General features: G+C 40.7%; 2 long non-coding RNA genes across 3 annotated transcripts in view; one reads left to right on the top strand and one right to left on the bottom strand.

Moving 5' to 3' along the window:
• LOC127371015 (uncharacterized) overlaps positions 1-2,615 on the bottom strand; it is a 91,966-nt gene extending 89,351 nt beyond the window's left edge. Inside the window, exon 1 of the long non-coding RNA XR_007886341.1 lies at positions 2,562-2,615. This is a non-coding gene — a long non-coding RNA (uncharacterized LOC127371015). The remainder of the gene's footprint in view (positions 1-2,561) is intronic.
• A 6,727-nt stretch (positions 2,616-9,342) lies between these two features.
• On the top strand, positions 9,343-16,305 carry LOC127371013 (uncharacterized). 2 transcript variants are annotated; one of them, XR_007886339.1, is made up of 2 exons: positions 9,343-9,549; positions 14,258-16,305. It is a non-coding gene; the product is annotated as an uncharacterized LOC127371013 (long non-coding RNA). The 2 variants fall into 2 exon arrangements; XR_007886338.1 differs by having other exon boundaries at positions 9,343-9,557.
• The last annotated feature ends 1,403 nt before the right edge of the window (positions 16,306-17,708 follow it).

The raw sequence follows: 17,708 nt of genomic DNA, 5'->3' as shown, positions 1-17,708 counted from the left end.
ATACAGTCAGCATATTGCATCCTCTTTATTATTGATATAATCAAATAAATAAAACACAATACAATATTTTCTATTTTTTATTTTTTATTTTTTTAATAGTCCACTGTGTAGGATTTAGTGGCATCTAGTGCTGTAATTACAGATTACAAGCCCCTTGCCTCACCCTCCTCTTCCAAGTGTTTAGGAAAAACTGTGGTGGCCACGAAACACGTTAGAGGTCCTATCTACAGCCACTGTTTGTATTGTCCGTTCCAGGCTACTGTTGAAACATGGCGGTTCAACATGGTGGACTCACTCCCTCTGTAAATAAAAATGGCTTATTCTAAGGTAACGATAACACAACAATTCTTATTTTGAGGTAATGAGTAAATAGGGTAGCTCAAACGAAGATTAAAAAACATTCTAATAGCTCACTGAGAGAGATTTGAGAAACACGGCTCATGGACGGAAGAGATAAGGAAAGAGAGAACTAGAGCCCCACACTTTTGGCTGCTGCACTGTTGCATTGGTGCATTTTCTCATAAATATTTCATGGAAGTAAACTCCCCCTCAACACCTTCATCCTGCTATACTGCCGTGGTTTGACTGCAGAGAGAAGAGAAAAGAAACTGACCTTACCATTACCTCAGCTCTGACATGATTTGAAAAAAACAACTGCTTCTGTGGAAGAGTGGAAAATCACTCACTGTTTAATTTCTTTCCACTTTTCATGGCATGCTGAACTACTTCAGGGAGCTTTGGTGGATCCATAGTACTTCTGACTCTATGATTAGGCTATTCAACCAACAATGCTTATACAGCACTTTCTGACTCCCCTACGCTGTCTGTGGCACTCAGCCCCAAGCCCATTGGTTCCTACAGAAGAAATTGCTCTCAAATATAAAGTTTAGTTTTCAGAAATTCCCATTAACTTCCTAAAACACTGTAGTCTTTATCAAATATTTCTCCAACAGGAGGATATAGTGCATTTGTTGGGGACTATTTTCAGTGGCCCTCCGCTTCAAAATATGACGCTGTAGGTATCCCTCTGACATCATTTGTGGACACACCCGCAGGACTAACCCAGGATACCGCTGTTCATGTCGCATGTGAAACCAGAATTAAGAAATTTCTTATAAAGCAAGTTAGAAACCATGCAGTGTATTTGAATATTTCTACCATATTATATAACCACACAGCTTTGTTTTGACATTCTAACCGGACGTTACATATTTAAAGTTGCTAACCTGAAAGTGGATCCCCACGTCCTGAAAAACATTAGAGGAATACCTACAGCAGCATATTTTAAAACAGAGAGCCACTGGCCAAGTGACAGTACTACAAAACAATTTTGCATCTACACCAGAGTTCCCCAACATTATGAAAGTGCAATAGTAAATGGCTGGCGTACCACTTTAAGGTCCTTATCATGTCAGTTCTTCATTTGTTTGCATGGTGCACATTCCTAAATAAATTAGCAGGACCAGTGACACACAGTAAGCTCTGGTTAATGCTGCTGGGGCCCCGGAGCAGTTACCTGCTTTGCACAGTTAGAAATCCTTCCCTTTTTAATTAAGCGTTCCAGACCTCTTCTGGTGATGCAACCACATTTGCTGTAATTATAGTACATGCTACTCATTCTTTAGGAATGACTTCACATCTTGGCTTAGCCGTGGCACTAATAGCTGGTGTAAGTCAGCCCAAGTCTGCACATCATTAGCAGTGGACACAGAGACAGATGGAGGTGTGGTCCACCCATGAGGCCACAGAGAGGGAGACAGGCAGTGGGTAAAAAAAGACAAAGCGAGAGAGAAAGATGCACAGTGAGACAGACAGAGATACATGGCTATTCAAACTTTGGTGTTCTATCCCAGTCTTATTGGAAAACCGTCCACAGTGAACTCAGCACTGAAATTAGATATTGATCCTTCCATCTCCTCCCCACAACCCCCCACCTCTCTCCATCTCTCCCCCTCTAGCTTTGGGACTGGACATTTTTTCCTTCTGGTGATTCCTTCTCTTTCATTTAGTCCTCCTCTCTCTCTCCCTCTTTCTCTCTGTCACTCTTGGGATTCTCCTCATTCAGGATTCTTGTCATTTATGCATCCGTGCTTCCATCACTTGCATCCTCCCACTTAGGACGTGAGGAGCGATATAAGGATGCAGTGTGAGAATGGTAGAAACACCTGTGTCCAGAATCAACTAATTCCAGATTTCGATTACATTTATGCCCTCTGAACAGTTATCTCAGTATTTTTTAACCACAGAACATGACATATGTCACCTTGAAAAAACAAAAATATAAACCCCAATCATACTTTTGTATTAAAGGTTATATATACAAGATTTACTGCCACTAGGTGTTGTACTAGAGCACCAATTCAATTTAATTCAATTCAATTCAATTCAATTTTATTTGTATAGCGCCAATTCATAACAGAAGTTATCTCAGGACACTTTTCAAATAGAGCAGGTCTAGACCAAACTCTTTAAAACATTATTTACAGAGACCCAACAGTACCACCACGAGCAAGCACTTGGCGACAGTGGCAAGGAAAAACTTCCTTTTAAGAGGCAGAAACCTAGGACAGATCCTTCGGCTCTAGGTGGGTGGTCGTCTGCCTCGACCAGTTGGGGTGAAAGAGAGAGAGAGAGAGAGAGACAGAAAGAGAGAGAGAACAGAGGTAACGACAGAAGGACAGAGACAGACAGAGGTGCACAGCAACAACAGTAGCAACAACTACACTAATAGTAGTGACTGATGATGATGACGACGACAACGACAACAACAACGATGGGGGACAATGAGCAGTGATTATAGTAATAATAGTAACTGTAGTAATAATAATATTAATAATAATAATAACGTGATATTAGCAATGGCAGTCAAGCAGGACCATGGCAGGAGGCTCCACCAGGATCCATGAGAACCTGCGAGACGAGAAAGCACAAGAACTCAGAGGAAGAAGTGAAGTTAGTAACATGCATTAATGGGACATGAATGAGTGCAGAGAGAGGAAGAGAGGAGCTCAGTGCACCAGAATATCAGACTAAAACTATGGGCACTACGGCCCACCAGGCTCCATTTACAAAACCACAAATTTTACCTCACAGATAAAACACACTTCAAACTGGACAGTAATACAGTCAAACTCACCAAAACCAACTTTCCACTACTGCAAGAATCACCAACGTGGGTTTGGTTTTAATTAGGTAAGGTAGGTGTGAAAATATTTGCGAAACGGGCTGCTATGGCAGCAACATAATTCTTTGGGATACACTAAAAGTGCTTGTTTTTACCACTGACAGACTCAAAAGTGTCTGACAACATTATGGAAAGGATCCCTACACAGGGAGACCTTTTGTTTAACCCGAAACAGCCATAATATCACAAGACTCCATCGACAAAAATGGTAATTTTACCTTATATATCATTGTAACATCATAACTTGATTCAAAGTGGACAGAAACAAAATAAAACTCAGTCTTTGTTAGTCTTTCTACTGTTCCAACTATTGACATATGTGAATATGGGCAGCATGATAGCTCTTCAAAAGTGAAGCCAAAAAATATCAATCACCCCCTGGTGGCTGACTGAAGTATAGTTCATAAAGCCCACCCCCTCCATGTTAGCAGATGGGACAAACCAAAGAAATCTAAGTACACATCAGAAACATTTTTCCCAAAGATGGTTTCTGTCATTTTAGCTTCTTATCGTATGATGTTTGTTCCAGTGTTCATCTTTCTCATCAGTTTGGTTTTAATTAGTTATTTGATGCTATAAAAAGAGGGTTTCAAAGCACAATTGACAGCTGAGCCCTGGTCACAACTGAGTTTGAGGGATGTATGGTTGGGACCTCAATACCACGGCTCCAAACCAGATCACTATTGCACAGACTCGGGCACCAAATTACATCACCAAAGCAACATGGCAGGGGCCGGAAATTTCCAAGACTTTTGAAGTTTCTTTTATATATCGATGGTTCCAACAGTCACTGACTTTGGTTGAAATAAATAATTAATTCACCAATGTAGATGAGAAAACAAACAGCCTTTCAGTCGCTCTACTCAAAGCCAACAGTTTCACACGTACATATAGCCTTTAAGGATGAATTAATGACAAAGTTCTATTTACTCAAATGGTTATTTGGTTATTTCCTGTAGTACCATGTTGCAGCCCACTTTAGGTTAAGGTGGTTAAGCATTGCAAAGGTAACTGGTTGGGGTTTGGGCAAAGTAAACATAAATCAATGGGGAACACTCCTAGTTAGTTAGATGTATCGGTGTCGATTTAATCGGAGGTTGTGCGCGTGTTCGGCAGCAAAGGAAGAGTGTTTTCATAATGGCCCGTGCTCCATATTTGTTCCATATTGTTGATAATATCAGGATGTAAGTTTTAAAAAAAAAAACTAATCTCACCGTAGGGGCCAACTTTGCATTGTCGACAGAGTAAATTCATTAGTAACGTTCATGTTGTAGGTTCTTTTCTCTTTTTTTTCTCTTACAGATTATTTTATTCATTTATTCATAGCCTTCATACTTCTTTTATTTGTGATAAGACTGAATACGAGAGCAGGAAATTTCCAAGATTAAAGTGTGGTCTATATATATTAAAAATTATTTCTATATTGTGAATTACCTGGGACCATAAAAAGCCTCTTTGATCTTTATAAGGATTAAATAGCAACATAACAAATGCATTCTGGCCCTAGAACCTGGCACAGATACTGAGGATTTTGAGGGTCTCTGAACGCCCTCACCCTCCACAGTAAGCTTCTCACAATCCGTGCGCCAACATCTTCCAAATGTGGCGCCATTTTTTTCACAGATTGTGGGTGGAGGAGAGGTGGTTTACAGGGTAGCATGGAGTTAACCACAAAGATAATCTACTCGGAGCAGTTTAGACATGGTGAGTAAATTGCCATGACAACATCACTAGGGTAAAATCTATCCGCCTTTTATAGTACGAGTTAACCTGAAAGTTACACCTTACGTCACAAAGTTACTCCTGAAGTTAGCTGGATAAGCCAGTTACCTCGCTTCGTAGTACAGCCCTCTTGTTCTTCACAAAGCTCTGTGCAGTAAACCCATCAGAGGAGAGCACAGTGTTGTTTTCTTGCCTCACAGTTTGTAAAAGTAAGCTTGCAAGGCACAAACTTGCAAAACAGAAGCCTAAATGAGTGTTCAGACTGCAAGCACAGACCTGAATATGTAAGCTTTCAACATAGAGCTAACAGGCACAAACTTCAGTGTACAAGCTTACAAAACTATGTTTTCAAGCACACCACTGACAATAGAAAGATATAATATTCCACATTACTTCCCAAAATGTAATAATCTAAATGCTGCACCGTAGCACAAGAACATGAAATGTAGGAGATTGGTTTGTCTCATCTCAACTCCACAGTTCTTTCTCCACTGCCTCAATCTGCATATGAAAGTCTGAAGCACACACACACACACACACACACACACACACACACACACACACACACACACACACACACACACACACCATGCTGTAGTGTCAGTGAGTCACCACAGTGACGCATTCTGATAGAACATTTGGTTTGGTGTGTGTATGTTTTTGTGTGTGTGAAGCCGTGGATGTTAAGCTCGAAGTAAGAGACAGTGAGAGCCCGCCACTGCTCGGCCCTCTGTCCAGTGCATGCTGGGACCCATCCACCTGTAACCCCTGTAAAAGCAGGTATATGAAACAATTCAATAAAACAATCAATTTTTATTTAGAAACGTAGTCCTAGGTTCCACTATGTCATACACTGGTGTGTTTGGTCTTATGTAACCATGATATAACCAAGATCCTTTTTTACTTTTTGAGTGTAAATGTAAGAAAATGTTCACAAATGCTATATTTAAATGGTGAAAGACAATGTACGGTGTGTCATTTGTTTAAATGGGCTAGCTTTATTTAAACACATTTGCTTACAAAATATTTTTTGGTCATATTACATAAGACTGTGTCACCAACAGGCAAAATCCTATTATTTATAATTATGGTGCTCCTGTTCTAAAGTGCATGTTAAATCACTGAGTAAAAAGACTCAAAATCAAATGTTGCAACTGTACTGGTAATGAGGAACAATTGTAACACACTGTGGGTTAGTTGTTACAGTCAGTAGGAACTTATTTAAATACATTATAACATAATTCCTCCTGACATATGTTACAGCGATGAAGGGCATGGACCTTCCACCTGAATAGTGATAAAATGAGGATTAAGCTCATTGATTCTTCTTTGGGAAAGAGCAGTGATCATGGTTTATGTTAAAGTAATAAGTCAACTTTTGGTTTCACATGGGACACGGACAGCAGCCTCCTGGGTGTGTCCTAGGTTTGACCCATCCCTGCCCCCATCCACCCACCCACCCACATACCCTGTCCTCCTCTCTATTACCCTTTTTTGCCAAGGTAGTTTGAGGGCTGGTTTGGAGCCAGTGTGTAAATTCAAACCAGTTCTTTGTGCTCCGACAGCCAAAGAACTGGCTCTCGGCCAAGAAAAGTGGTTCCAGGGTGGTCCCAACACTAGTCTAGAACCAGGAACCACTTATGTCAGGGGCTGGGGGCGCCTTATGGCCAGTTAGCTGTGTATTTATTAGCTGTTTAGCGAGCTACTAATTTCTCATATCAATGTTACAAACATAAGATAGATGTTATGAATGTAACATTGAGATGGCTGGCTAGCTAGCTGTTGGTCGCCTTGTTTACCCAAACAAGCTTAACTACTAATTTCTCGCAGGAATATTACTAACGAACCATTGATGTGAGGAATTAGTTAGCCGGCTAACGTTGGTAACAATAGCTAATGTTGGAGATATACATGTATACAGACATACAGTGACCTAATGACGAGGAAAAACAAACCAGTTAGTTACTGATTACATGTAATCAGGATTACACAAAACAAGTAAATCGGCCCAGAACCTTTTTAAAAATTAGATTATAGTTACATTGTCAAGGGTTACTTGATTACATGTTTGATTACGTCTTTAAAATATGGCAATTTTAAAATGAAATTGAAACTTTTTTCCATGACAAGCAGCGCTCTACGAACCCTCTGGGCTCTGTAGATCTTGATTTGGGAATGTGGTCAATCTCATGCTTTTCTATTGTGCAATGTGTTTGTGATCAGAGCTGCCACACACACGTCCACACAGCCTCTGATTGGTCGAGAAGTCAAGAACACAGCCACCAAATGCTCGACAGACTCAACCCAAGGCACCATGGGATTGCTAGTAGTGCTGTCAAACGATTAAAATATTTAATCGCGATTAATTGCATTAATGTCATAGTTAACTCGCAATTAATTTTTATATATTCTAAATGTCCCTTGATTTCTTTTTGTCCCATTATTTTTCTAATTTTAATTCTCTTATCAACGTGGAAAAGTGGATCGGCTTGCTTTGTGCAAATGTTGTTTTTATTGAAAACAACTGTAGTGTTCAATTTCACACTAACATTCTCACTTGGAGCAAATAATCTCTCACACAATGTAACACTGTAAATACTTTGTCACACAAACAGCCCCTTCAACAGCCCTTTCTAAGGGATCAAAACAGGGCGATACAATATAAAATTACAAAGTGCACATGTAAGGTAAACTGGGACTACAGTGCAGTTAAACCATGGCTTAATACTTTTCTCAAGTTTGCTTTGAACATAGCAGTCAGTCTACTGCTCTTTATTCACCAGAGGCTCAACCCAGCCTCTTCTTTCAGGAAGAATGAACAGTAACGGTTACCAATAAAAGGTGCGCCAACTACTTCTTTGCTTTGAGCCAGTTACTCAAACAGACAAGCCTGTTGACATTTTCAGACAACAAGGAATCCATCCATTTCGGCGTCTCGCACTCGCCATCCACTCAAACCGTAACGTCTACTACTCTTAAACAAGTGTGTGTGGCGTGCCTGTTGTTTTGTTTCCGGTCTAGCTAGATCCGGTGTGGTGTTGTAGTTTTTCTAATGTTACTAGTTGTTGCAACAGCATGTGAAAAGTGTGCTAGGCGTTAATCTTGCGATAAAAAAATTGACACCGTTAAAATGGGTTTGCGTTAACACCGTTAATAACACATTAAACTGACAGCACTAATTGCTAGTGGACGGCTAACAACCTTGCTAAATTTTTCAACATGGAAAAATGGATAAATAATCACAGAAGACATTCTAATTTGACCAACTGCAAATGTTGAATATGCAAAATGAATTTGACTTACATTGAAACAGTTTTGAGAAAAGTGAATATACGTGGAACTCAAAGTTCTGTGGCTGCGTCCATTTCTTTAGTATAAGGTGAAATATTTTCTGTTTGATTCTGAGGTTATCTAAAAGTATTCAGATTAGATTACATTTTTCTTGTAATCCAATGGATTATGTTACTAATGACAAAAATTGCTATGTAATTTGTATTCATTAACTGACTAATCTGACCCAACACTGGTCACACATGCATTAAAAAGAAATCTGGGAGTATTCTACCTATATCATGCTCTTGTTGCGCATTATTCATAATAAAATAAAGTTCTGGGGTCCCAACAGTAAATTATTGCCTCAGGGCCTCCGAACAGATTAATCATGAATACAAGTTTTAAAAGCTTCAAAGTGAGCTCCACATAGCTCTGACCAATATGAACAATATTTTCTGAAGATCTGTACACGACCACAAAGCTAGTAACCATTTTAGTATTATTCTCTGTTGTGTGACTGTGTGACTGTGTGTGTGTGTGTGTGTGTGTGTGTGTGTGTGTCGTTAAACAGTGTTCTGGGACTGAGGCAGTGGCAATTTGAAAAAAAAGCATTGTGAATTAAATCTGTTGGCTTTAATGAAAAAGTACTTTCTGGCATTAAGCCAATGAAAAAGCACAAAACCCATAATTTATTCAAAATACAAGGACATTACTGTAAGAAGGTTGCTGGGAAACAAATTAAATCACATGACTGACATTATTTCTGCAGATATGTTCATGTGTGAATACATATATTATGCTACGTGTATCATATGTGTGTATTTGTAGCATCAAAGGGCATCTAATACAATACAATATAAATTTAATTAACATTGATAAAACCTTATATCATACACCATGGAGGAAAGATCCACATTCTGACGTGCATTTGCCTCTGATGTAATCACACGCACTCTGCAACACATCACTCGTAGTTTTTTGATTTCAAAGAAATGCTAGAGAGCAGAAATGGAACGAAAGCTTGCCAAAAAGAAAATAACAACCAGCGCTTCACTCCCCACCATCTCTTCCCTTTCTCTTTACTCTCCTCCTATCTCCCTCGAGCTCACCTTCACTCATCACCTCATCTATTTTTTCCCTTCTGTTGCCAGGCAACAGACAGGAAGAGCATCACTTGGAGATGTCAAAACCACAGGAAGAGCTTGCAGGAAGGACCTGTTAAGCAGATGTTCCACGGTAGAGGCAGGCTCTACGGAACAGTGAGAAACAGGTTCCTACTCCTTTCTCAGCACTTTTCCTTGATACAAACTGTCATGACGTCCGGGATAGATGTTAAGGAGGATGATCAGTTGGAACAGATTTGAACAAATGTAACCAAGTTAGTTAAACATATGTTTTTGTCATCTTTCATATGTGCTGGATCTACTGCTACATAAATATATTGGTACTAAACCAATTCTTTAACCGTGGGTTGAGAATCTCCATACTTTGTGTTGGCAGTGTTTGGATTGAGGAATTCTGGGATTGCAGTAGCCTACCTAAAACAAAATCAAAATATAATTTAAAAATTTTTTTTTTTTTTTAAATCAGCTAATACCATAATTGTATGACATGTTTTGAACATAATTATTGGATAGTAATTCAATTAAAATGTACATTTTAAGTAAACCTCAGATGTTTTGGCCACTTGCTATGGCGAGCATGTTCATAGTTGTCTATTTACACATCCCAACATTAGTATTCATTAGGAGTCATGTTTGTGTCTACCTAATGAATAATCCAACTGTCTTTTACCTCTGTTTATGGTCTCTACCAATTCCTGGGGGATGATTTTAACTTCTTTCCAAGCGGCAACCTCCATGGCTTCAAATGAAACCAACACGAGAGTGCCGAAAACTGCAGTTCCTCTAACGGCCACTTGAGGCTGGCTCCAACAGTGGTCCAACATCTCCATAAGGCCCCATATTAAAATGGCCAACTTTACAGAAGAAATTAACACGTTTACAGCCTGGTACAAAAAACACTTTCGGTCTCTATAGATAATTTCCCTGTTCATGACAACTGTACAGGGGGTGAATTACTAAATAACTTGGGTTAAAATGTTAAAATTATAATGAGGCTTAACCTATCTGCGCCCGTAAATTGAATTTTTTATTTCCTTTGGTGGAAGTGTTTTCTGGGCCTATGTAAGCACAAAGTTCTCAATATGGGTCAAACCGTTTGGCTTAAAAGTGAGTTTTTCTTATCATACTATATTTAGTCTTTGAACACATGTGACTACTGATTTTTCCTAAAATGAAAAAGCAAACAAAGATATGCACGCATATGGAATGTTAAAAACTATGGAAAACATTTAATAAACACAATTTTAGTGTTTCTCCTCATTTTTGAAAAAACCTGACTTTGACATTTTACCAAAAGATTTTTTAAAGTTCTACTGTTAGATACTTGCCCAAAGTATGTAAGTACCACATTTTAAGACTTTAGACCAACCAGAATAAATGTTATGCCATTTTCCCTTATCGTACTAAATGTATTCTTAAGGCGCAAATTGGTTACATTTATGTATAATTAATTACGTGGCTGCTTTGAGTGACAGGTGAGTGCTGTCACAGGTGGCTCTCTTCAGTAACCAGTCCTCATTCAGTCTGCCTCAGCCCCTCCTCTTTGCCCACTTTTGGATCAGGACTGCCAAGATGGCGACGGCCAGAGCCGAACACATTGAGCTTCACAGCAGCTCTTCAGAAACCTCTGGGTGACGTCACTGAGACTACATCCATTTTTAATTATACAGTCTATGGTTTGGACAGGATAAAGTTAGGGACAATTTTTTTTTTTTTTTTTTTCAGTATGCTGACAAGATGCAGAAGATCTCTGCAGTTAGTGGTAGTTATTAGTTATAGTCTCCCCTATATTCTGGGCTCAAAAAATGAGCCCAGAATATATCTATAGAGAGGCAGAGACTGGAGGAGGTATTGTTGTACTCCTTCCATGTACAGTCAGACTGAGATAACTGTATGCACAGTAAAACCCAATAGATAGCTGTGGAGATGTCCTTATCTGACCAAGTGCTAACAATGCTAACAATGTGGAAGTGTAAGTTGCTGTACTGTAACTGAGGTGAGCCAGATACCACTGACACTGGCTGGTTAAGTAACCCCAGGATTGTGCATTATGTTGTGTTAGCTGGAGGGGGATGGATGAGAGGCCTGCGCGTATTCCTGTTTATTGTCCAGATAGGAGCAGAATATAGATAGGCCAGGTCAGTCACACAGTTGGCTCTCATGGTTGGCTCAGACACAGCATACTCCGGCACAGTTTCACAGTAAAACTTATATAACAAGTACAGTAACATAAAAATAGGTACCTGGCGTTGGCTCGCCACTGTCATCTCTCATACAGCACTCGAGAAAAGAGTCATTTAGTCCTGCAAAATGCATTTAATCCACTTTTTGTAGTCCACTATGTAGAAGCATTTCAGGCTCGGCTCTAGCAGCAAACGGGACATATTGATATGTCAACTTTATGATATGAAGTTGCTGCATTTTGTGCGTATTGAGCTTATCAACATACCCTGGGTTTATATCTCATATAACAGCGAGCTGAGAGAGAGCACTCATTTATGGTAAGGGGAATCATGTGCTATACAGACCTTGTTACACAAACTATGGCAACCGTGTTGGCACTAAGCATTATCCTGTTATCTTTATTTTGAGAAAGGGCCTGTTATTTCCTGTGTTGGAGAAGTTTAACAGAACAAAGTCTAAAAATCAAATTAAAAACGAATTATTCTTCTAAAATGACTCCTTGCTTTATACACATAAAGCCACATAAACCAGTTTGTGTTTCTCTGGCTGGGTCCGTGGACCCAGGTAGGCACCAAGTCCATGGAGGTCCAAGAGAGGACAGGAAATGTCAGGGAGTGGTACAAAGCTAGTGATTCTACGTAGCTTAGGTTACGACAGACTCATTTGTCACTTATGGCCATTTTGGTGTTAGCTATTTAGCTATATATTTCATCATTGTTTAGGATGGGCCATAGAATTTGGCTTAGAGTAAAATTTTGTCACATTTCTGAATGTTCAATAGGTGTATATGGTTAATTGAAGCAATAAATTCCTCAGTGCTGCAATATTGACCGAGATAGCTGAGTGCTTCTGCTTGCGAAGCTGTGCAGGCGTGCCTACATCTACCAGGATGCCTTGTGAATCAGCTTCTGACAGCCACGCCCACTGAGCAAGCTAAGTCAGCTGCTGGTTGCTAATCAAAGTTGCACAGCGTTGCCAAGCAAATGAATTCCTGCAGTTTGAGCATTTCTTTTTCATGCATAGCTATATTGTTAGCTTCAGGCTCCATGTTGAAACAGCCTGTAGTTCTTCCTTGATATCAATGACTTCATTGGACAGGGCTGGTGTCAAAGAGGAACAGACTTTGCAGATATTTCTTGGTCACTAGAGCATGCACTGAGGACTTTATTGCATCAGTTGACTCTATTACCATCAAAACTGATTGAACATCCACATAAATGTGGTAAATTTCCCCCTATTTGATGTTTTAACTCCAACGAGACAAATCCAAGGAAGTTTTGAGCTTTTTGTATAGTGTTGGAAAAATTAACTGTACTAGTTTGGTTAGCCGAAAAGTAGTTCCCTGTGCACTTAGCTAGAATAGTTAATCCAGGGGGCTAATTTCTGTGCTAACTTTGTTTGGACTCTGAGACAAAGTTACTCAGACTAAGTTTATTTTGGAAAAGCTTGCTACAACAAGTTAACCTTGGGAGGCAGCTGGACTTCGAGATTGATCTGATTGGTTGAATTGGTTTTCCTGTGATATACTGTGATAGACAGATGGTTCCTCCAATCACCTGCCAAGCACTTTTTGAAAGTACCCTTTTCCAAATCGTTTCCATCTCTGACTTCCCAGATGGTTCTGTGTAACAAACCATCTCAGCCAGGCTATAATATTGTATTCTGTATTTGCATGTCTATGTGTGTGCATGCGTCTCCACTATACACACACGGTGTGCAGAGCAGGCTCTGGTTTGTGGGTGGTGTGTGTGCATGCTAATGTGTTAACCCAGCTCACTCTGCTCATCAGTGGCTGTGTGCTGCTTGCTGCTGCTAAGAAAATGTTCCACATGATTTATCTTCAGTCGGTAATGTGGCCCCTTTTCATGCAAGTAAAATTCATCCTTATCTCTCTGCAGTTCTCTTTCTCTCTGCTCCGCATTTGATTCTTTTCTTCTTCCTCGTGGCAAGCACAGCAGCAGCATTTCCTTCTCCTCTGTGTCACCTCCACTCCCCCCCTCCCTCTCTCCCTCGCTAACCTCCCTCCATCTCCTGCTGCTTCCATCCTCCCTCCCTTTTTTCTGCTCTGTGTTTGCAGATGAAACAGGCAGCCTGCCAGTTTTTCATATTTCTTGGCAGCAAAGTGGCTAGCCAACTTCCTGGGGATGGGGAGCGGGAAAGGGGGGGAGTTGGGGGCTTGCAAAAGGTTACATTTGCACAATGTGTCTGTGAAAAAAAACAGCAAAGAAGAGGGAGGGAGTGAAAAAAGAAAGAAAGAAAGAGTGGAAAAGCTGGGCTGGATCAGCTAAACGACTCCACCGTTCTGGAGTAATGGAAAAAGCCCTCTGGGGGAATATTCAGTATGCAAGAGTATCGAGTTGCATGCAGTCATTACAATGATGTCTGTCCCTCTCTCTTTTTCTTTTTGTCTACCTTCTCTGGAATGTTCCCTCCCCTCCAACACACACACACACACCTACCTCACCTTCTCTCCCTCCCTCTCTGTCTGTGTGAAAGTGTTCTGTGAGGTGATAGCTGGAGCTGGTGGAATCATTGCAGTTTGACGGGTTTCTGCGTGCGTCGGGGGGCTGGTGGGGGGTGTTTGCTGCTTCTGATTATATACCAACAAATATCCACTACAGAACAACTGTATGCTCTGTCCCGCTGTTCTGTCAGGATTGACTGACTGTGGATGGATGGTGTGAGACAGATGGAGAGTTAAACAGTGAAGTGGAAAGACTGAGAGGGGGAGAAAATTCAGTTGTTTACCTCTACACTTTTCCTTCCACAGCTGTCTGTATGGAGGAAGCTGTAAGAAGACATTCTGGATTGCTGAAGGTATCTGTAATGAGGTCACTGAAATGTCTAGAGGTTGAGTAGGTAAAACCAATTAGCATTCAGCTGGAGACACCTCTGCTGGCAAAATAGCTTTAACTTTATTACGACTAGTTTGACCATTTAATAGGCAATTATAATATTGTGATCACCAAGTTGATTCTATGATCTGAGGATGTGGTGACGTCCCTAAAGAGAAGTATGATGGGACAAGCAATCCGACAATCAGATCAGAGCCCTCAGGTTAGCCAAACTTTCCACTGTAAACACCCACTGCAGTTTACAGACCCACTCCCTGCCTCAGCTTTGACCTGCCGTACTGAAGTTGTGTTTTCCGTGCAATGAGATGCTCCTCCCACTACCTCGGGACTGCTTTATCAGACAGTTCATGTGCACCTCAGGATGAATTGTAATAACCCTGGTGATCCTGTAACCTTCCAGGTATCCATGACGAAATACTTTCAAAACTAATGAAATTCCAAGTGTGAACCTATTGTGACGTCACCCATTGGTTTGTGGAGTACGGTTTTGAAGTTTGAAGCATCGAGTTCATGGTCGTCCCCATGACAGTTGGGAGCCAGCAGCAGTGACGTACTGCGAGTAGAGCTGCTCTCATTGGCTGCGCAGTTTTGACTCGTTCACAGCAGGAAACAGTGGTGGCTCACCTTGTCATGTGCATACTCATATTACAGCTAAACAGCACACTAAAATATTTTGTGAAATGATTTTAGGAAAGGTCGTTTAAGACCCAGAAACTCTGTCCATTATATATACTGTCACATTCCCATCATGCTGACATGCTAAAGTAAGATGTGAGATGGTGAACATCAGATCTGCAAAACATCATGTATAGAAATGTCATTATCTCAATGTCTAAGGACGTTTGAGAAAGTTAGAAAATGTGCTTTGGTGTGTTATATTTGCACTAGCTACTGGTATTGTAACAATACCAGGCTTGGGCTGGCAAGTGTGGCACATGCCAGATGGGCAAGGCAACCAGCAGCAATGTTGGGAAATAAGTTTGACTTACCTACTTAATGCTGAAACATCCCAGCCGACTGGGGGTTAGACCCTGAAAAAAACATTACTGATGGCCGTGACACATAAAAACATTAACAGTCCGCTGGCACCAAATGAAGAGCAGGCCACTGCTGAGGATGAGTGACAACCTCTTGCTTTATGCAACTGATAGGTGCATATGTTGGGGAAAAATGGTCCAGAGAAAAATAGCTAGGGCTCAATTTAGTTCCCAGTCCGGATCTAAAATACTAAAGTATTGTTGGTTACAATACTCACCCCTCCATCAAGCTCACGGATTATAACAGGTTTTGAGAATTACTTTTGCATTCCTTAGCAATAAATCTAACATTCTCTCACAATACATTTTGAATGATAATGATCCATACATCCGCAAGAAGCCTGACACTGGCTGTGACCCACAGGGGGGGCGGCTTCTGCTGTGGCTCTCTGTTGCTATGGTCATAGTAGATAACAGAGCTGCTAAGTCTGTTATTGCTAATATTAAGATAATTAGCAGAGGTTAATAAGTTCACTGCACTGTGCTATGACAGGCTGCTGCCTGGCTGTGAGAGGGACAGACTGTGGCTGCATAGCTGAGGCCGTGGCTGTATGAGGCATTGCTATAGCTTTGGGCGTTGCTCTTGTTGTAATTATGGCTATGGTTATGGCTGTGGCTGTTATGATGACCAAGGATGTGACACATACTTTATTAGTGGGTGTCACACTAACCATACAGTGTTAAGGGCTGTGCAGGTGCCGTTAGTTGACATGGTTGAGTTGGCTGAGCGTCGTGGTGAAGATGTTCCTGGTGGTTACACATCTGTAGTAGAAGGGATCACATCCTGGCGGGAGTGTCTGGCTTTAAAACGCTCTCTCGCCAATCGTGCTATCTTAGGTCCTGTAAAGAGTTGCCAGGGTAACCGCGCCACAGCCATAACCGTACAGGCATAGCAATAGCTGTAGTTCTATTCATAGCCACAACCATAGCCACAATCACAGCTTCAGCCCCAGCCACTGCTGTTAGGCAGGAACAGACAGCTACAGTTATGCTCACAGCCAGTCTGTACCTAATGCTGGAGCTCAGATTACCTCCAACATTTTATAGGAATGCTCCAGCATTTTGGAAAACTTCTTACTGAGGATTACATGAGAAGATCAATATCGATTTCAACTGTGTGTGTCCATTACAGAGATTGGTCCACTGAAAATACTTTTTAACAATGCTCTTTATAAAACACCCTTTAGAGCTCCTCCCCCTCCTGGGTAAACTTAGATATGGAAGAGTTTTCACACAGACTACAGTAAACTCACACAGTGTTTTCAGTTTCAATATCTTTATTTACAGCATGAACCGCCACCTGATCTCAATATTGTGCATTAAAACATAGTGTTCCTTGGTTTGTAAATGATGCTATAGACGACAGAGCTTCAGAGAGGAGGTGGTCCCTCTCGCTCCACATCATCGTCGGACCTTGATGAGCTTAATGATGAGCCCCCCATGTAGGTTTACAGCAGCAGACTTGGTTAGATTCCAACCTGCGGCCCTTTGCTACTTCTCTCTCTCTCTCTCTCTCTCTCTCTCTCTCTCTCTCTACCCCCGTTTTCCTGTCTATCTTCAACTGTCCAATCAAGTAAGGCATAAAAAGCCCCCAAAATATCTTTTAAAAAACAATCTAGTTTTAACTTAGCGGTGCTGCAAATGGCAAATTACTGTTCAGAAGCTAGCTAACGTTAGAAAGCTACTTCACTAGCCTTGATTTGTACCATAATGGTGTAACAACTTTCTCATACACATTACATTCCTATTACATCACATAGAAACTGTTAAAGGTCCAGAGTGTAACATTGAGGAGGATCTATTGTCAGAAATGGAATATAATATTCATAGGTATGTTTTCATTAGTGTGTAATCTGCTGAATATAGGAATTGTTGTATTTTCATTACATTTGAATGAGCCTCAAAATCATCAGACTTCCATGGGAGCCGCCATGTTGAAACGCCATGTTTCTACAATAGCCCAGAAGAGACAAACCAAACGTATTTTTGGTGGCCACCGTAGTTTCTCCTTTGGAAGGGGAGGGTAAAGCGAGAGAGTTGCGATTTTCAACTAAACCACTAGATGCCACTAAATCCTACAGACTGGTCCTTTAAAACATCAATATGTAATGAAAAGTTAAACAGAAAATTACTTACATTACTTCTGTTCCGCTCCTGACAATTTGTCCTTCACTTCAATGCATGATTGTATATTGTGCTTGGTTGTACACTACTTTCCGCAATGGACTGTGGGATACTTTAAGTCTGCTATATAGATGAAAGCAACCAATCCAGGTACTTTGGCCTTACATCAAGGCCCTGCCCCCTTTTGGGTGAAATGAGTCCCTCT

This window comes from Dicentrarchus labrax, unplaced genomic scaffold (genome assembly GCF_905237075.1).
Source record: "Dicentrarchus labrax unplaced genomic scaffold, dlabrax2021, whole genome shotgun sequence".
NCBI classification, from domain to species: Eukaryota; Metazoa; Chordata; class Actinopteri; family Moronidae; genus Dicentrarchus; species Dicentrarchus labrax.
This window is presented reverse-complemented; position numbering and strand designations above follow the sequence as displayed.